Source organism: Schistocerca cancellata, chromosome 3 (assembly GCF_023864275.1).
Source record: "Schistocerca cancellata isolate TAMUIC-IGC-003103 chromosome 3, iqSchCanc2.1, whole genome shotgun sequence".
Classification (NCBI taxonomy): Eukaryota; Metazoa; Arthropoda; class Insecta; order Orthoptera; family Acrididae; genus Schistocerca; species Schistocerca cancellata.
The window spans coordinates 602,303,546-602,324,760 of NC_064628.1; the positions used below are offsets into that span (position 1 = coordinate 602,303,546).

General features: G+C 43.4%; 1 long non-coding RNA gene and 2 other non-coding genes across 3 annotated transcripts; 1 reads left to right on the forward strand and 2 right to left on the reverse strand.

Moving 5' to 3' along the window:
* Positions 1 to 638: 638 nt before the first annotated feature.
* LOC126175501 (uncharacterized) lies at positions 639 to 6,107 on the reverse strand. Its single transcript, XR_007535576.1, has 2 exons — positions 5,888 to 6,107; positions 639 to 818 (listed from the first exon to the last, which is right to left on the reverse strand). It is a non-coding gene; the product is annotated as an uncharacterized LOC126175501 (long non-coding RNA).
* On the reverse strand, positions 4,756 to 4,829 carry Trnat-ugu (transfer RNA threonine (anticodon UGU)). Its single transcript has one exon. It is a non-coding gene; the product is annotated as a tRNA-Thr (tRNA).
* Positions 5,226 to 5,300, forward strand: Trnat-ugu (transfer RNA threonine (anticodon UGU)). The gene has a single exon. It is a non-coding gene; the product is annotated as a tRNA-Thr (tRNA).
* Positions 6,108 to 21,215: the final 15,108 nt, after the last annotated feature.

A 21,215-nucleotide genomic window follows, 5' to 3' on the forward strand; every position in this document is an offset into this window, starting at 1 on the left:
GAAATACAATAAAGGATTTTCGCTACATTGTGGTTCCTGTCTTTTCCTTAGACAGTACACTTAGTCTGTGGGAATTCTATGAACTGTATTGTGTTGCCGACATTGCGTGTCTGACGTTATATGGAATGTGATAGAACGTCACGTATGTATCCAGACAAACAACTGGAAAACTGATGATGATTCGTAACAATCGAAACTTGCAGCTGTAATAAAGATTTTCATCGCAACAGAGGGTGGTAAATATTATACCATTTGACATTGCTGTACGGTGTATTTATCGTTTAATGAAGACATTCTTTCTCGTCACCTAGACTACCTCTTTCGAAGAAATTTTTATTACATCCGTAAAGATACTGGCGTTTCTCCACTCATTGTGTATCTGTGTATCGTTTCAGATTATTCGTTTTCTTTGTCTGTGTAAAGAATGAAGATTTCATTCAGAGACAGCTGCATTGTCATCAGTGTTCGTGCGTAAAGAAGCAGTTAAATATTCATAGTGAGGATCGTTTCCAATTTAGTTTAGTAGCTGCTTTTGGTGACACCTTGATCGAAAAAAGCTGGGGCATATTCACCAGGTATAAAAAAATATTAGTTATAGATAGTCAGGCAGTCAATAAATACACTCTTTAAAATGTATATAAAGTTTTGGATAGCAGATGTCTTTATTGAAATAATGGACGATGCAAGTATAAAATAATGTAAAAAGCTATTTCCTCATGAGTTGTGATGAGTGATGTAATGTTGAAAGACTGACGGCTTCATGGTCTGAGATGGCAGCGATGACATTTGGCACTGGTTGACATAAAAGCTGCTGCAACCTGTAACGGAAACAATACACTGTGATTACTGAACGTCTTGGTACAAGTAAAAACAAGTGTTACTTGACAAGTAGCTAAAGGAAACTTAAAATTTAAAGTGTGCCTCTATCATATTCCAGTGACGCGTTTGTTTATTCCTTAACTTTCGGATCTAAGTGTTGAATAACAGGAACATAGGAATTCAGCAAGTAAATCGATATAAACAGACAAGGGCATGAATTTTTATCACGTGGTCGTGTGTCATAGGTTCTGAACTCGACAAAACCTGGCATGGAAGTACCTATCATTTAAATTTTATAGACGCGCGGCTTGTATGGCATTCCATAGCAAAGCATAGGTACCACGAACGTAATGCGCAACTCTTTAACACATTTTGCTTACTTATTTACAGATTTATTTCACCTGGCGAGATTCGATGCTTCAGACATTTATTTCACCTGGCAAGATTCGATGCTTCAGACCCTGTTTTACATCTAACCAAATATACTTAGGAACTCGACATGGCGATGTGTGTAGTACATCTTAAGTACACTACTGGCCATTAAAATTGCTACACCACGAAGATGACGTGCTACAGACGCGAAATTTAACCGACAGGAAGAAGATGCTGTGATATGCAAATGATTAGCTTTTCAGAGCATTCACACAAGGTTGGCGCCGGTGGCGACACCTACAACGTGCTGACATGACGAAAGGTTCCAACCGATTATTCATACAAAAACAGCAGTTGACCGGCGTTGCCTGGTGAAACGTTGTTGTGATGCCTCGTGTAAGGAGGAGAAATGCTTACCATCACGTTTCCGACTTTGATAACGGTCGGATTGGAGCCTATCGCAATTGCGGTTTTTTCGTATCGCTACATTGCTGCTCGCGTTGGTCGAGATTCAATGACTGTTAGCAGAATATGGAATCGGAGGGTTCAGAAGGGTAATAAGGAACGCCGTGCTGGATCCCAACGGCCTCGTATCACTAGCAGTCGAGATGACAGGCATCTCATCCGCATGGCTGTAACGCATCGTGCATCCACGTCTCGGTCCCTGAGTCAACAGATGGGGACGTTTGCAAGACCAACAACCATCTGCACGAACAGTTCGACGACGTTTGCAGCAGCATGGACAATCAGCTCGGAGACCATGGCTGCGGTTACCCTTGACGCTGCATCACAGACAGGAGCGCCTGCGATGGTGTTCAACGGCGAATCTGGGTGCACGAATGACAAAAAGTTATTTTTTCGGATGAATCCAGGTTCTGTTTACAGCATCATGATAGTCGCATCCGTGTTTGGCGACATCGCGGTGAACGCACATTGGAAGCGTGTATTTGTCATCGCCAGACGGGCGTATCACCCGACGTGATGGTATGGGGTGCCAATGGTTACATGTCTCGGTCACCTCTTGTTCGCATCGACGGTACTTTGAACAGTGGACGTTACATTTCAGATGTGTTACGAGCCTGTGGCTCCACCCTTCATTCTATCCCTGCGAAACCCTACATTTCAGCAGGATAATACACGACCACATGTTGCAGGTCCTGTGCGGGCCTATCTGGATACAGAAAATGTTCGACTGCTGCCCTGGCCAGCTCATTCTCCAGATCTCTCGCCAATTGAAAACGTCTGGTCAATGGTGGCCGAGCAACTGGCTCGTCACAATACGCCAGTCACTATTGTTGATGAACTGTGGTATCGTGTTGAAGCTGCATGGGCAGCTGTACCTGTATACGCCATCCAAGCTCTGTATGACTCAATGCCCAGGCGTGTCAAGGCCGTTATTACGGCCAGAGGTGGTTGTTCTGGGTACTGACTTCTCAGGATCCATGCACCCAAATTGCGTGAAAATGTAATCACATGTCAGTTCTAGTATAATATATTTGTGCAATGAATATCCGTTTATCATCTGCATTTCTTCTTGGTGTAGCAATTTTAATCGCCAGTAGTGTACAAAGGTTCAAGAGTTTTCAAAAAAAATCCTAGGCATTACTTTTCAGAACGCCCTCATATTAAGCAATTGCCGATTGTGAGTAATGACATGTAACGGAAAAATGTGACAGCTGTACTGAAGGCATTAAATGTACGTAAAAAGAAGACTGGTCAGAGGAAGAGCGAGAAATAGCAGTCTGCAGATGACTTGGAAGGAGGAAAGCTTCCCCGATGGGTAGCGTACTGTGGATGGAAATCTGAAGTTCCCAGCTGCATTGCGACGTTGTAAATGTCTTACACGTTTTGATGAGAGTCGTACCTAAGTTATTTCTGCAAAATTATAGGTATTACGGTCTTAGAAACGTTGCGGAATTTTAATACAGTTGAACGGTTGGGAACCTGAGAGCTCTTAAGCAACGTAACGGGTAAATTTGTCGTCTCTCACGTGTGCGCTCTAAAAACTGCTCAAGAAAGCTGAAGAATTAAAAATAATCGAAACGTTCATCTGAAAGAAGGTGCGAAGGAAGACTGGAATTTGCTCTTACCGTCGACATGAAGATCAGTAAGGCGGATCATTAAGCAGGACACAAACTACAGTGGAAACTGGTGGCGACCTTTATAAAGTTTTTTTCAACATTTTGTTGACAAAGGACTAAAATTTTTAATGTTTCATGAAGCGATTATTTACAAGTCTGTCACAGCTGCAGTACGTATGTTTGATGACTGTTTTCGGACCAGTTGGTTCACTCTCAAGCCTGGCCTACTGAGGAAACACTGAAATTGCCTGATCTTAATAACAAACATCAGAATGGCAATACATGCTTTATAAAATTTTGGCAGATGCCTATCACAGTCAACATGTGCCTACTTAGCAAGTTAGAATCAAACTTTCCAAATGTAATTATCGCCTGTAATTGTTTAAATAATTCTTGATATACTTCACCCAGTGTGACCAGAATCAAACTGCAGTCCAGTAACTTAGTCTCAGTGCTGCCTAGCTTGGTGTCTTGATCACAGGTTTTTATTTCAGTTAAACGTAAATAACCAGCGACCACCAAGGTTGGACAACTGCAAGAAGAAAGCTATCCTGTTGAAAAATCCTGGCAGACTAAACCTATATGCCGGAACAGCACTCGTGCCCTTATCGGTTGGACCCTATATTAAGAGAAGCTTCTTCAATGGATTATAAATGCATTCTCCGACTGTAATGTCGAACGAGTTAGTTGAAACTCATCATGTCTGTTGACATCGAAAAATATGATAACGTACTGATCATTTTTACGACAGTCTCTTGCGCTAGTCTTTGCTACCAGTAATTCTTTTTCACGCATTGTGATTTACACTGAACTGCAGTCAAACACACCCACATACGCGCATTGTACACATTTAAAAAATTGTATGGAGCAGTTGTCAAGCAAGTATAATGATTTCGATTTGAGTTTGAAGTTTATTTTGTAATGTATTACATTTTTACAAATAATGTAGTCCAAGTCGCGATAAATGGCAATTATTGCAACTATTTTCGATGATCTTGTCGTTAGATAATGGTCGTTTTGAGAAAAATTGTACTTGACGTCTTCACAGAGCTGTATCAGTTGTTCTCGCCTTCCGACGTCACACAGACAATTGCTGTGGGACAGTCGACACAACCTCAAGATGTGAAGTTTCTCTCATGTAGACGAATGATCGAAATCGATTTAAAATGTATCATTTCCTCGTAGATTTGAAAGTATAATAGAAAGTACCGAAGGTAAACGAACCTGATTGTTGTCCACAGCAACACAGTTCGACACCACGGACTTCCGTTTTCCCGCTCTCTGCCGCCAAGCATGCGTAATCCTCATCCCCTCCACGATTCACTATTTTTATACTAAGATGGTATCTGTTCTTTCAGACATGTCCGAAAGAACAGATATCATCGGTGACCATGCAGCTCGCTAGAATGAAATTACAATGAAATGAACACCTTTAGCTGCTTACAGGCGTTGATACACGTCAACGGGGAAAGATGAATATGTGTGCCCCGACCGGGACTCGAACCCGGGATCTCCTGCTTACATAGCAAACGCTCTATCCATCTGAGCCACCGAGGACCCAGGGGATAGCGCGACTGCAGGGATTTATCTCTGGCACACCTCCCGCGAAACCCACATTCTCAATGTATTGTCCTGCACTACATTCGTAGTGCCCCCGCCCATTATACTCATTACTCGCAGCGCGTTGCCGATTCCCGTAAGACTTCGGGCACTATTTGTGCATTCACACAGAAGATGAAGATGGTCAAGTGGCCGGTGAGCCTTAACTATATGTATACTAAGATGGTATCTGTTCTTTCGGACAAGTCCGAAAGAACAGATACCATCGGTGACCATGCAGCTCGTTAGAGTGAAATTACGATGAAATTAACACCCATAGCTGCTTACGTTGAGAATGTGGGTTCCGCGGGAGGCGTGCCAGAGATAAATCCCTGCAGTCGCGCTATCCTCTGTGTCCTAGGTGGCTCAAATGGATAGAGCGTCTGCCATGTAAGCAGGAGATCCCGGGTTCGAGTCCCGGTCGGGACACACATTTTCATCTGTCCCCGTTGACGTGTGTCAACGCCTTTAAGCAGCTAAGGGTGTTCATTTCATTGTAATATCATTCACTATTCTCCGCGTCTATGCACGAAAGCGCCGTCCTACGTGAAGCGGCTGTAGACGATAGGAAAACCGTGGTCTGGTCAGTTGAGTCTTGATTTCAGTTGGTAAGAGTTGATGGTGTGGGTTGTGTTTACATTGAATGGACTGGATCCTCTGGTCCAACCGAACCGATCATTGACTGGAAATGGTTATGTTCTGCTACATTTGCAACCATTAATGTATTTCGTGTTACCAAAAAATTTTTATGGATGACAATGCGCCATGTTACTGGGCCATAATTGCTCGCGATTGGCTGGAAGAACATTCTGAACAGTTTGAGCAAATGGTTTGGCCACACTTTCGTAATTATGGACGGCTATAGAGGCAGAGAGTGGCTGCACTAATCCTGGCGAAAGTAGGTCCGACACGGTATTGAGAGGTATCCCATGAATTTTTTTTCTCGGTGAAATATGGTATGGGCGACAGTTGATGCGCTCTGCCTACACAGGAATGTGTACAGAATTTGCACTCACCTTACTAGTCTGACGAGTCTGAACTGTTATCGCTGCTGTCGTCGTTGGAGCCGACCGCGCCGCCTACCAGTAGCAGGAAGGCGAGGAACAGCAGGCCGAGGTAGTGAACGCTGAAGTACTTCATGGTGCTGTGGCATGCCGACCGCTGTCATGTGTCGTCTTATATACTGTAGGCCCCGGTAGCACGGCGTAGTCTCTTGATAAGGGTAGCGCCAACAAGGCGTCCTCAGGTCAAGGGGGAGGCGATAACACATTTAGCGGCCAAGCGGTTTTATTCTTACATCGCTAACTTGCTGACCTGGAGTTCGTCTGTTTACTGCTGTTGTAGTCTTCAGTCTCAAGACTATATCCTCTCTACTTCAACCATCATCAGTTATTTTGCTACCTAAATAACAAAACTCATCTACTACTTTAAGTGTCTCGTTTCCTAATCTAATTTTCCCGGCATCTCCTGATTTAATTTTACTACATTCCATTATTCTTGTTTTGTTTTTGTTGATGTTCATCTTATATCCTTCTTTCAAGACATGTCCATTCCGCTCGACTGCTCTTCTACGTCCTTTGCTGTCTCTGACGGAATTACAATGTCATCGGCAAACCCCAAAGTTTTTATTTCTTCTTCTTGGACTTTAATTCCTACTCATAATTTTTCTTTGGTTTCTTTAATTGGTTGTTCAACGCACAGATTGAATAATATCAGGGATAGGCTACAGCCCTGTCTCACTCCGTTCCCAACCCTGCTTCCTTTTCATGCCCCTCGACTCTTGTAACTGCTGTCTGGTTTCTGTACAAATTGTAAATAGCCTTTCGCTCACCGTACTTTACCTCTGCTATCTTCTGAATTTCGAAGAGAGTATGCCAGTCAACTCTGTCAAAAACTTTCTCTAGGTCTACAAATGTTATAAACGTAGGTTTGCCTTTCCTTAACCTATTTTTTAAGCCAAGTCGTAGGATCAGTATTGCCTCGCGTAATCCTACATTTGTCCAGTATCCAAACTAATCTTGCTCGAGATCAGCTTCTATCAGTTTTTCTATTCTTCTGTAAAGAATTCGCGTTAGTACTTTGCAACCATGACATTAAATTTATAGTTCGGTAATTTTCGCACCTGTCAGCAATTGCTTTCTTTGGGATTGGAATTATTATATTCTTCTTGAAGTCTGAGGGTAAAGAGGTAACTATATGCCTATCAGTAGTTAGTGCCTTTAGTAGTTAGAATCTTTTATTTAGCTGGCAGTATTGGCGCTCGCTGTATTGAAGTAGTTCGAGTAACGAAGATTTTGGTGAGGTAAGTGATTCATGAAGGATAGGTTATTGTTAGTCAGGGTTATTATTTTGTAGGGATTATTGAAAGTCAGATTGCATTGCGCTTAAGTATTGTGTGTCAGTTCAGAAATGATCAGAATAAGTAAAGAGAAAACTGTCTGAGTACGTTCAGTTACTCAGCTGTTTCAGTATCAAATAACGTAGAAGTTTACCAGCACAGTCATTCTTTACATTCAAATGGGAAGTTTCACATTCTTATTGAAGTCTGAGGGTATTTCTTCCCTCCCATACATCTTGCACACCAGATGGAAGAAATGAAATGAAATGACCGTATGGCATTGTTGGCCGGGAGGCCCTATGCGGGGAAGTTCGGCCGCCGTATTGCAAGTTCTTTTTGTCGACGCCATTGCGGCGACTTGCGTGCGTCAATGATGATGAAGAACACACAACACCCAGTCATCACGAGGCAGAGAAAATCCCTGACCCCGCTGGGAATCGAACCCGGGTTATGTCATGACTGGCTCTCCCAAGTCTGTTAGTAGTTCTGACGGAATATCGTTTACTCTCAGGACCGAGTTTCGACTTATATCTTTCAGAGCTCTGCCACATTCTCGCACAGTATCATATCTTCCGTTTCATCTTCATCTACGTCCACTTCCCATTCTAAAATATTGCCTTCAAGTTCATCTCCCTTGTATACACCCTCTATATACTCCTTTCACCTTTCAGCTTTCCCTTCTTTGCTTAGAATTGGTTTTCCATCTAAGACCTTGATAGTCATACAGCTGCTTCTCTTTTCTCCAAAGGTTTCTTTAATTTTCCTGTAGGCTGTATCTGTCTTTGCTCTAGCGACAAATGCTTCTAAATACTTAAATTTGTCCTTTAGCCATTCCAGCTTAGCTCTTTATGCACTTTCTGCCAATCTGATTTTCTAAACGTATATTTTCCCTGTCACCTGCTTCATTATGCCTTTAAAATTATTACAGAACATTCTGTATACAAACACTTCAGTTTTCCGGTGTAATTCACATACAAGACGGAGAGCAACGGTATTACTACATATTCGTTACAGTATCACCTCGTAAAAATCTTATAGCCCTATCAAAGATACTCAAATTCACCCTTTGAACAACTAAAAATTTGTTTTTGTATCATCAAAATCGTGTCATTTTATTGATTTAAAGTGTCGTGGCTCGTAGCATCTTTATCTGACGCCCGCTTACATCTGGAAGTTTTGTCAGCTTGCACGCATTCAAATTATTCCTGCATTTGGCAAGGATGTTTTCGACCTAATTAACAAAATATAGCGTCACTAGCGTCTGTTTACGTTCTCCTGGCTAAAAGTGTGTCTGAAAAGCATGCAAGCAAATAATACTTTCAGATGTAAGCGGAAATCAAACAAAAATGCTGCCACTGACGATGTTTCAAATTAATAAAATGTAACGCTAAAGGTGATACAAAGTCTCATTTTTTCCCAAGAGTGTAAGAGCCAACAAGTGCGAGAATTATCGCACAATCAGCTCAACAGCCCTTACATCCTAAAAAATTTTGCATTACCTCGGTTCCGAGAGTTCCGGAAAAATGGAGCAGAGGTCAACATAAATATCATTTCCGTCCTTTTTATTGCTCATGAAAACCACACATTGCATGTTGTACTACCATACAGCGAGACCTTCAGAGCTGGTGGTCCAAATTGCTGAACACACCAGTACCTCTAATACCCAGCAGCACGTCCTGCACATTCATGCATGCCTTTATTCGTCGTGGCATACTATCCAAAAGTTCATCGAGGCACTGTTGGTCCAGATTGTCCCACTCCTCAACGGCAATTCGGCAAGTGGTTGGTGGGACACGTCGCCCGTAAACAGCCCTTTTCAATCTGTCCCAGGCATGTTCGATAGGGTTCATGTCTGGGGAACATGCTGGCCACTGTGGTCGAACGATGTCGTCATCCTGAAGAAAGTCATTCACAAGATGTGCGCGATGGGGGCGCGATTTGCCGTCCATGAAGACGAATGCCTCGCCAAAATGCTGCTGATATAGTTGCACTATCGGTCGGAGGATGGTATTTACGTATCGTACAGCTGTTACGGCCCCTTTAATGACCACCAGCAGCGTACGTCGGCACCACAAAATGCCCTCCAAAAATGATTGCTGCACTCGCTGGACAGTGTGTCTAAGGCGTTCAACCTGACCGAGTTGCCTCCAAACACGTCTTCAATGATTGTCTGTTTGAAGGCATAAACAGCACTCATCGATGAAGAGAACATGATGCCAATCCCGAGCGGTCCATTCGACATGTTTTTGGGCCCATCTGTGCCGCGCTGCATGGTGTCGTGGTTGTGAAGATGGACCTCGCCATGGACGTCGGGAGTGAAGTTGCGCATCATGCAGCCTATTGCGGACAGTTTGAGTTGTAACACGACATCCTGTGGCTGCACGAAAAGCATTATTCAACATGGTAGCGTTGCTGTCAGGGTTCCTCCGAGCCATAATCCATAGGTAGCGGTCACCCACTTCAGTAGTAGTCCTTGTGCGGCCTGAACGAGGCACATCATCGACAGTTCCATTCTCTCCGTATCTCCTCCATGTCCGAACAACATCGCTTTGGTTGACTCCGAGACACCTGGACACTTCCATTGTTGAGAGCCATTCTTGGCACAAAATAACAATGCGGACGCGATCGAACCGCGGTATTGACTGTCTAGGCATGGTTGAACTATAGACAACACGAGCCGTCTACCTCCTTCCTGGTGGGATGACTGGAACTGATCGGCTGTTGGATCCCCTTCTTCTAATAGGCGCTGCTCGTGTATGGTTGTTTACATCTCTGGGCTGTTCAAAATGGTTCAAATGGCTCTGAGCACTATGGGACTTAACATCTGAGGTCATCAGGCCCCTAGAACTTAGAACTACTTAAACCTAACTAACCTAAGGACATCAGAAACATCCATGCCCGAGGCAGGATTCGAGCCTGCAACCGTAGCGGTCGTGCGGTTACAGACTGAAGTGCCTAGAACCGCTCGGCCACTCTGGCCGGCTCTCTGGGCGGGTTTAGTGACATCTCTGAACAGTCAAAGGGACTGTGTCTCTGGTACTATATCCACAGTCAACGTCTATCTTCAGGAGTTCTGGGAAGTGGGGTGATGCAAAACTTTTTTTGATGTGTGTGTATGGAAGAATGGAAAAGAAAATTGAGGACCTGTTAGATGACGATCAGTTTGGCTTTAGGAAAGGTAAAAGTTCCAGAGAAGCAGTTCTAACGTTGCGGATGATAATGGAAGGAAGACTTAAGTAAAATAAAATCACTTTCCTAGAATTTGTCGACCTGGAAGAAACATTCAGTAATGTAAAATGGTGCAAGATACACGAAATTCTGAGAAAAATATGGGTAAGCTTTAGGGTAAGATGGGTAATGTACATTATGTAGGTGTGCGAAGAGAGAAAAATAAGAGTGGAAGACTAAGAACTAAGTGCACATATTAAAAAGGGTGAAAGTCAGGGATGTAGTCATTCGCCTCTGGTGTTCAATCTATCTGTCGAAGAAGTAATGCCGGAAATAAAAGAAAGGTTCAAGAGTGGGATTAAAATTCAAGGGGAAAGGAAATCATTGTTAAGATTCTCCGATGGCATTGCTATCCCCAGTGAAGTGTTCTTTAATGCTATTCGCAGAAGATGCAGTTGTTTATACCAATGTAGTAATGTTAAGATTCTCCGATGGCATTGCTATCCCCAGTGAAGTGTTCTTTAATGCTATTTGCAGAAGATGCAGTTATTTATACCAAAGTAGTAACCATGCCAAAAAGGGCATTCCTGGCCAAGAGAAGTCTGCTGGTATTAAACATAGGCCTTAATTTACGGAGGAAACTTCTGAGAATGTTCATCTGGAACAAAGCAAAAGAATGTTGAAAATCAGGTGGACTGATAAGGAAAGGATGATAGGTTCCCGCAGAATCAGCCAGGAAAGGAATATACGGAAAACACTGACAAGAAAAAGGGGAAAGGATGATAGGACATCTGTTAAGACATCAGAGAATAACTACCGAGGAAGAGCTGTAGAGAGTAAAAACTATAGAGGAAGAGATTGGGGTACACCCAGTAAATAACAGAAGACCCAGTTTGAAAGTGCTACTCTGAAATGAAAAGCTTGGCACAGGAGACTGATGAGTAACAAAAAAAAGATCGCTTAATATATTTTTTTATTTATAAGGTCGCTTCGACTACTGGCGTCATCAGGCCTGCAAGTACAAAGTCATTCAATAAAGAATGGGAAAAGTGGTATAAGAAATGCAAAAAATGGTTCAAATGGCTCTGAGCACTACGGGACTTAACATCTGAGGTCATCACTCCCCTAGAACATAGAACTACTTAAACCTAACTAACCTAAGGACATCACACACATCCATGCCCGTGGCAGGATTCGAACCTGCGACCGCAGCGGTCGCGCGGTTCCAGACTGAAGCGCCTAGAACCGCTCGGCCACACCGGCCGGCTAAGAAATGCAAAAGTCCGACAAAGTTTGTGCTTCTTTGTTGTCTTTTGGTGGTGTACTAGAACTATTATCAGATGGGGCTGGCACACCTGCCTAGCGAACGGAACTCTGGGAATCAGTGAAGCAAGATGGTGGCATCCTTACAGGTTTGCACTAACGTGGAGCAGCGGAGTGTCATTAGATTTATATTAGCTCAAGGACTGAAACCAATGGAACTACCGTCGGATGGCAGTGCAATGGCAGTGCAATTTGGTAAAAGTTGTTTGAGTCGAACACAAATGTAGGAGTGGCAAATAAGGCCAAACCGGGTGTCACGCCCAGGACCCGCTGTGCAGTCACGGAGAACAGCACTGCGAGAGTCTTTGCAGATGGAACTGAGAAGTTGGTATAGGTGCACAGGAATTGAGACGGATTATGTTGAAAAACAAATGCGTGTTGAGATCTATTTTCGTAATAGATTCATTAAAAAAAGATTCCGGTTTTTTATCCAATGATCCTTGTTTAAGATCAAATGAACAAAATAATAAGAGTATTTGCTCTACATCGTCGTCTACAAAAAATGCAAAATCAGGAAGTTAAAATATTTGAAAAAGTTTTCTCACACAAAACTTAGGTATTGTAAAACAACCTTCAGTGCCAGTATCAATAAAATCTAGGCCTAAGGGGGCTGAGCCGGTGAAGCATCCGTTGGTTGCAACCTACCTCTGGGAACAAGTTACTTGTTCTCCATCGAGATGCAGCTGCCTTCCTAAAAATACTAATTTAGTAAACAAATTTTTATATTCTTTGTAATCTCTATTGTAACTCGTCGCATTTATGTACATTGCCTGATCAAATCTGAGCTAATAGGGCACAGTTTTTATGTATGAGACACGCGTCACTGTAGGAGCAATTATAACTTAAGCGTCACTCGTTGTATAGAGAATCGTCACTGTTAGAGCCTTGTATCAGAAAAGTGGAGCCTCCGGTTTTTGCTTGTATGATGATCAGCCTTCTGACTGGTTTGATACGATGCGCAATGCAACGTTCTGTGGCTTGCGGAGTATCTACACGGATGAGCCAAAGAAACTGTTACACCTGCCTAATACCGTGGAGGGCCTCGCGAGCACGCAGAAGCGTCGCAACACGACGTTGCATGGAATCGACTCTTGTCTGAATTATTGCTCGAGGGAAGTGAAGTCATTAGTCCTGCAAGGGCATCCATAAATTCGTAGGAGTACGAGGGTGTGGCGATCTCTTTTGAACAGCATATTGCAAGGAATCCCAGATATGCTCAATAATGTTCGTATCTGGGGACTTTGGTGGCCAGCGGAAGGGTTTAAACTGAGAAGAGTGTTCCTAGAGCCACTCTGTAGCAATTCTGGACGTGTGGAGTGTCGCATTGTCCTGCTGGAATTGCCCAAGTCCGTCGAAATGCACGACTGACATGAAGGGACGCTTATGTACGTGTCACCTATCAGAGTCGTATCTAGACGTATCACTCCAACTGCACACATCCCACACCATTACTGAGCCTCTACCAGCTTGAACAATCCTCTGCTGACATGCAGCGTCCTTGGATTCATGAGGTTGAGTTCATACTCGTACACGTCCATCCGCTCGATACAATTTGAAACGAGACTTGTCCGACCGGGCGACATGTTTCCAGGCATCAACAGTCCAATTTCGGCGTTGACGGTCTCAGGCGAGGCCTGAAGCTTTGTGTCGTGCAGTCATTAACAGTACACGCTGCTCCGAAAGCCCATATCGATGATATTTTACATGGAACCATCTATTTTATTACATCACTCGGCTGTAGCAGCGCAATTCAAACACTTTAATTCTCTTCATTCCTCGTTTTCTCATAGTCAGTAATTCATGATGTTGTGCTGTGGACTTACATTCTTATCAATTTTTTTCTCAGACTGAAGCCTTCGTTTGATATAAGTAGACTTTTTTGGTGAGAAATGCTCTATTTGTCTATGTTACCCTGCTTCTTTCATCCTCCTTTCTTCGTTCATTATGCATTTTGCTTCCAAAATAGTATAATTCTACCTCTTCATCTACTACAGGGTCGTCACTTTTGATGTTAACTGTCGCTTATCTCATTTTTGCTGCTCCTCAGTACTTTCTTCTATCTTTGAATTTACTCTCACTTTATATTCTGTGCTCCGTGCTTTCACCTCTTGTCCACGGTATTACTAAACTCTACTGAGTACTGCTATAGAGAAGTTATCTACTGAGTACTGTATCTCGTGTTTCGTATCTGTAGTGAAGTACTGAAAGAAAAATGTTGCAAAAACATTGCGCAAAGACTCAACTTGCTTCGATGTTCAGATATATGCAGCGTGCACTTCTCAAAAAGAAAAAAGAAATGCCGTATGATGTAACTACAATATCAAATGGTTCAAATGGCTCTGAGCACTATGCGACTTAACATCTGAGGTCATCAGTCGCCTAGAACTTAGAACTACTTAAACCTAACTAACCTAAGGACATCACACACATCCATGCCCGGGGCAGGATTCGAACCTGCGACCGTACCGGTCGCCCGGCTCCAGACTGCAGCGCCTAGAACCGCACGGCCACTCTGGCCGGCAACTACAATATCACTCAATCACATCTATAATCGGTCATCTCACGTAAAAACTGATTCTAATACGAGGGGATTTAAAAAATAAATTACATATTATTATGGGTGGCGATATACTGAAGCGCCAAAGAAACTGATATAGGCATGCGTATTCAATTACAGAGATAAGTGAATAGGCAGAATACGGCGCTGCGGTCGGTAACGCCCATGTAAGAAAAGTGTCTGGCGCAGTTGTTAGATCGGTTACTGCTGCTATAATGTCAGGTTATCAAGATTTAAGTGAATTAGAACGTGGTGGTACAGTCGGTGCACGAGAAATGGGACACAGCATCTCCTAGGTAGCAATGAAGTGCGGATTTTTCCATACGACCATTTCACGAGTGTATCGTTACTATTAGGAATCCGGTAAAACATCAAATCTGCGGCGTCGCTGCGACCGGAAAGAAATCCTGCAACAACGGGATCAACTACGACTGAAGAGAATCGTTTAATGCGACAGAAATGCAACCCTTCCTTAAATTGCTGCAGATTTCAGCGCTGGCCCATCAACAAGTGTCAGCGTGCGAACCATTCAAGGAAACATCATCGATGTGGACTTTCGGAGCCGACGGTCCAGTGGTGTACCCTTGATGAGTGCACGACACAAAGCTTTACGCCTCGCCTAGACCCGTCTACACCGACATTGGGCTGTTGATGACAGGAAACCTGTTGCCTTGTCGGGCAAGTCTCGTTTCAAATTGTATCGAACAGATGGACGTATACGGATATGAAGACAACATCATGAATCCATGGACCCTGCATATCAGCAGGGGACTGTTCAAGCTGGTGGAGGCTCTGTAATGGTGTAGGGTGTGTGCAGTTGGTGTGATATGGAACCCCTGATATGTCTAGATACGACTCTGACAAGTGACACGTACGTAAGCATCATTTCATGTCCATTGTGTATTCCGTCGGACTTGGGCAGTTCCAGCAGGACAACGCGACGCCCCACACGTCTAGAATTGCTACATAGTTGCCCCAGGAACATTCTTCTGAATTTGAACACTTCCGCAGGCCACTAATCTACCCAGGCATGAACATCTGGGATGCCTTGCAATGTGCTGCTCACAAGGGAACCTCCCCATCGCATCCCCCTCAGATTTAGTTATAAGTTGGCACAGTGGATAGGCCTTGAAAACCTGAACACAGATCAATCGAGAAAACAGGAAGAAGTTGTGTGGAACTATGAAAAAAATAAGCAAAATATACAAACAGAGTAGTCCATGGGCAACACATGCAACTTCGAGGAAACTGTGGGCTCATGAGCGCCGTGGTCCCGTGGTTAGCGTGCGCAGCTACGGAATGAGAGGTCCCTGGTACAGGTCTTCCTTCGAGTGAAAAGTTTAATTTTTTATTTTCAGACAATTATCAAAGTTCAGGCACTCACACATAATATTCCAGGGCATGTTCAGATTTGCTTGGACATATGCAGGATTTGACGGTGTACACAGGGAAAAATTTGAAAACGTTAGAAAAGTTTTTTTTTTAATCTCATTTTTGTTCGCTTTTGCTCGCTGCATCTCCTTGGGGCGGACGTCGTAAGACATGCGTTTAAGTTCGTTGTTGATCGATTAACTCAGTTTTTCTATTACAGGTGGCAGCGAATCCTCTGACCGAACACGCTGAGCTACCGTGCCGGCCTTGACAGAGCACAGGGAAAACTGTGTGATTGTGAAACTGTTGCATTCATTTGTTGCAGTTTATGTGACAAACTCATGTTTTCATTACTTTTTTGGGGAGTTATTATCACATCCACAATAAAACCTAAATCGGGCAAGGTAGATGAATCTTTTTACCCATTCGCCAAGTGTACAAGTTAGGTGGGTCGACAACATATTCCTGTCATGATACGCACATGCCGTCACCAGTGTCATATAGAACATATCAGACGTGTTTTCCTGTGGAGAAATCGGTTGACCTACGACCTTGCGATCAAATGTTTTCGGTTCCCATTGGAGAGGCACGTCCTTTCGTCTACTAGTCGCACGGTTTTGCGGTGCGGTCGCAAAACACAGACACTAAACTTATTACAGTGAACAGAGACGTCAACGAACGAACGGACAGATGATAGCTTTGCGAAAATAAAAAAAAAGCAAACTTTTTACTCGAGGGAAGACTTGAACCAGGGACCTCTCGTTCCGCAGCTGCTCACGCTAACCACAGGTCCACAGCGCTCCTGAGCTCACAGTTCCCTTGATATTGCATATGTTGCCCATGGACTATTCAGTTTGTATATTTTGCTTATATTTTTCATAGTTCCACACAACTTCTTCCTGTTTTCTCGATTGATCTGTGTTCAGTTTTTCAAGGCCTATCCACTGTGCCAACTTATAACTAAATCTGAAGGGGGTGCGATGGGGAGGTTCCCTTGTCAGAAGAGATCTTCACCCCTCGTACTCTTACGGATTTATGGACAGCCCTGCAGGACTCATGGTGTCAATTCCTCCAGCACTACGTCAGAGATTAGTCGAGTCCATGACACGTCGTGCTGGAGCACTTCTGGGTGCTCGCGGGGGACCTACACGATATTAGGCAGGTGTACCAGTTGCTTTGATTCTTCAGTGTAGTTGTTATTGAATGCTACACTACACTTCAAAGTGGCACAGATACATGACACTATTTTTCAGCATCGTCACTAAATCTCTGTAAACGACAGTCCATACAATCTACCAATTGCTCAATTCCTCGACGATAGAAATCCGCACCTTGGACACGGAGCCATTAGGAAACCGCTGTATGAACGTCTTCATCGTTGGGAAATCTCTTTCCCCAGATTGTATTTCGGTTAGCCAACATATGGCCATAATTTCAAAGTAATCTGTACAGAGAGAGGTGACGCAGTGGTTAGCACACTGGACTCGCATTCGGTTCAAAACCGCGTCCGTCCCTACTGATATGTTTTCCGTGATTTCCCTAAATCACTTCAGGCAAATGCCATGATGGTTCCTCTGAAAGAGCACGGACGACTTCCTTCCCCATCCTCCCCTTATCTGATGGGACCGATGACCTAGCTGTTTGGTCCCCTCCCCCGAATCAACCAACCAACAGTACTCTGGGTGTAGCCTAGACATTTTGCCTGCAAAGGTCATACTGTCCTGCGTACTTCAGCTCTTGAGAACGTTTTCATTTCACTCCCAAACTGTGAGACACCTGTTATCCATACTGCAGCAGAACTGTGCCTGCAGGAAATACATACGAAACACGTGCTCTCTTCTGACGATGAGCCACTCTCGTTACGTAATATTCTCAGCGTGGGATGACATGTCCAACTTACTTGATGAGGTCATCATCATCATCATCATCATCATCATCATCATCATCCTTTCAAGTTCCAAACTTTCAATAAATCATTTCCATTTTTTCTGAGGTCTTCCTAAATCCCTTTTCCTATTCGACTTGTAGTTAAGGATCTTCTGGGGAATTCTGTCACCTGGAAGTCTCATGAGGTGTTGTCTCCAGTTATCACGATACTTGAATTTTTTCATTTATGTTCAAGACACTTAATTCAGTTCCAATGTCTTTCTTTTTTTGCGGTAACCCAACTTTCGCTTCCATAGGATAATACAGGAAGCACTATCGCTTCATAGAACTTCATGATGAGCTCTTCTTGTAGTTTTACGGCCCATTATTCTGCTAAGGTAGCACAGACGGCTTGGAATTTGTGTATTTTATTTCCGTTATCAGGATCAAAATCAAAATTTATATCGCACCCTAAATAAGAGATTTGCGGGACTTGTTCTACGACTGAATTATCTAAAACATTTTTTGGTGTGATCGGGTACTTTCCTCGGAATGCCATTATTTTCATTTCATTTCTATAAAGTTTTAAGTTGTATTTTTTGCATGTTTCGTTCAGCTGGTACACTGGTCTGTGGAGGTCATCTTCATTCTTTTGAATAATAACGTTGTCATCTTCAAACACAAGCACATTCAAGTATTCCTCATCCGCTGTCGTAATTCCATTGTTTGTTTTAGATTTGCATTTACGAAGAATAAAGTCAATGAAAATACTAAAAAGAGCAGGTGACAGTTCACACTCTAAGCTTACACCTTGGTTAATAATTTCTTCTGATTGATTTCTACCTGTGTTTGTTACAGTGTGTGAATTTTGCAAAAGATAAAGTGACGAGGATATTAAAGCGTTATCTTTTATTTTTTGTTTTACTGATATTTAAAGCTTTCCAGTATACCAGAAAGCCTGTTTGTTCTTATACGTATTCTTATACGTATCTGATGAAATATGTTTCTGAAGTGTTGTTCCTCAAGAAACTATTGAAAACTTTTATAATCTTAGTGAACATTTATACTTAAAATTTTTAGGACTGTGAAGGATGGGAGCTTTATGTCTGTGAGAACAAATGATGAATGTTACTTCACTTATGCCTGTCTTCTTATCCTTGTGACGCCCCGGATTGTACTGACACCATGCGAGCATAACCCGTCTGTATTTTCTGCCCTGGTAATTACTTTAAAAGTGATTACCATTCTATCTGCTTGTCATACAAATAACTTTTATTGTATTTTGGGTGTTTTTCGACGGCCAACTAAGAGAAGTTGGAGGTGAACGACCGAATATTATTCTTGTTATTTCGGTAAATGCTTCTTTAACATAAGCTGGGACCCCCTGAAGTATTTTTATCGATCATTTTCATTAGCTTACATAACATTTTTCGTAAGAATTGCATGGATTTAATACAGGTAAAAATTCAGTCAATTACACATTTACCAGTTCCTTAAAAGAAATTGTTCTCCATCACCGATGTTTCTTGTCTTCTTGTGGCGACAACTAAGTTACGTAAAATCATATATTTCATTCCGATGTCACCCGTTGAAAAGCTTTAATTTAGTATCTGACTATGAGACAGAAGGCAACGCTACACTGTCGACATTCAGACATAATCTTCCATAAGTTATAACGTCTGACATGGTAAAAAGTCTTCTTAAGGTCGATAAAGGCCCTGTGGATTTCTGCATTAATTCACTGTGGTTTTCTGTAATGTTCTTAATTACAAACATAAACAGACTTTATGAAGTCGCTACGTACTTTGTAGGGATATGAAAACGAATAGTTATCTAGGCTCAGCCGTAGGTGGGGCAGGTGGCAGACTTCGGTTCTTTGGCAGTGTACTGGGAAAAGGCAATCGACCAACAAGGATAGTCGGTTACAAAACACTAAAATGTGTGGGACCTAAATCAGACGTAACTAACAGGGCAAGGGCATCACGAAAGGTCATAGACACGTTTGATGTAGGGAGAGCGCTACGCAAACGTTGAAAAAACTAAACTGCCAGACCTCTGAATACAGCTGCAAACCACCCCGAGTAAGGCTGCTTACAAAGTTTCAAGAACCGTCTTTAAGTGAAGAAAATAGGAATATACCACAACCACCTGCCTACCGCTCCCGTAGGAATCGCGTGGACAAGAGTGTACTAATTACAACACGTACAGAGGTGTTTAAAAATCGTTATTCCCGTACCCCTACACGTGAACAGAACAGGATGAAATTCCAAAAACTGGTACAATGCGAAGTACCCTCTGCTCTTTAGATGTGAATGCTACTGCAGCATTGCACAGCAGAGGCAGGCTGGAACATTCAGTGAACTGTGGAATTTGATGAACTGAACGAGTACAAGAATAAACAAACAGTTTAAAAAAATAGATAACTCGTCCCAGTGTTATGACCTTCGACAGGGAGCCGCGTGGCCCCAATTTAACTGCCATAATCGACTTTGAGTCACGAGAACTGGTCCAAAACTGTCCCGTGCCCATCTACACTGTGCAGTAACATTAATGCGACCACTTGTCCGAAGCCTGAACAACCACAGTCTGCGGCACAGACCGCTGCCAGACGTGCAGGTAGAGTGTCAGTGAGGTTCTGGAAGGTATCGACTGGAGTATGGAGACATGCCGTGGCCAGCGGCGCTTGGTTTGTCGGTTGAGGATCCACGGCGTGAGCAGCCCGATCGAGGCGATGTCACAGATTCTTGATTGGGTTTAAATCCTGGGAATTCGGTGCCTCGGGGAGTAAGGTAAACTTATCCTAATGCTGGCCGGCCGTTGAGGCTGCGCGGTTCTAGGCGCTTCAATCTGGAACCGCGAGACTGCTACGATCGGCGGTTCGAATCCTGCCCCGGGCATGGGTCTGTGTGATGTCCTTAGGTTAGTTAGGTTTAAATAGTTCTAAGTCTAGGGGACTGATGACTTCATATGTTAAGTCCCATAGTGTTCAGAGCCATTTGAATCGTTTGAACCATCATCGTGGTGCTCTTCGAAGCATGCACGAACACTGCGAACTGTGTGACACATTGCACCGTCCTGCTGGTAGTTGCCATCGTGCTGAGGAAAACCAACAACGCGTAATGCTGAACATGGCTCCCAAGGATAGGTTCATAGTTGTTTTGATCCATTGTGTCTCCCAGAATGACGAGACTACCCAGAGAATGCCAGGAGAACTTTCCACAGACCAGAACACTTCCTCCTTCGGCCTGTACCCTTCCGACGATCGCTGCAAGGTGTTTCCTTTCAGACGTTTCACGCCTTACACGCCAACGGGTCATGTGTCCGATGGAGTGGAAAACGCGATTCATCTGAAAAAGCCACCTGTCGCCATTCAATGGATGGCCAGTTGCGATACTGTTGTGTAAATCCCAACCTTCGTTGCCGGTGAACTGCGGTCAGCATGGGTGCATGGACCAGGAGGTTGCTCTGGGAGCGATACGCAGCTACGATCGCTAACAGTCGTTGGTGAATCTGTGCGTTCAGTTGCTCAACAATTGCACGTCTAGTTCACCAGTACACATCTCCGCAGCCGACGTTCACCCCCGTCATCTACGGCCCGTGGTGTAACACATTGTCACGGCGCCGTTTTGGTTAGCTCCATTTTTTCATGCACGGTATACTTCAACAGAGGCATCAGGCGAACACTTTACAAACTTAGCCGTTTCGGAAATTATTCCATCCT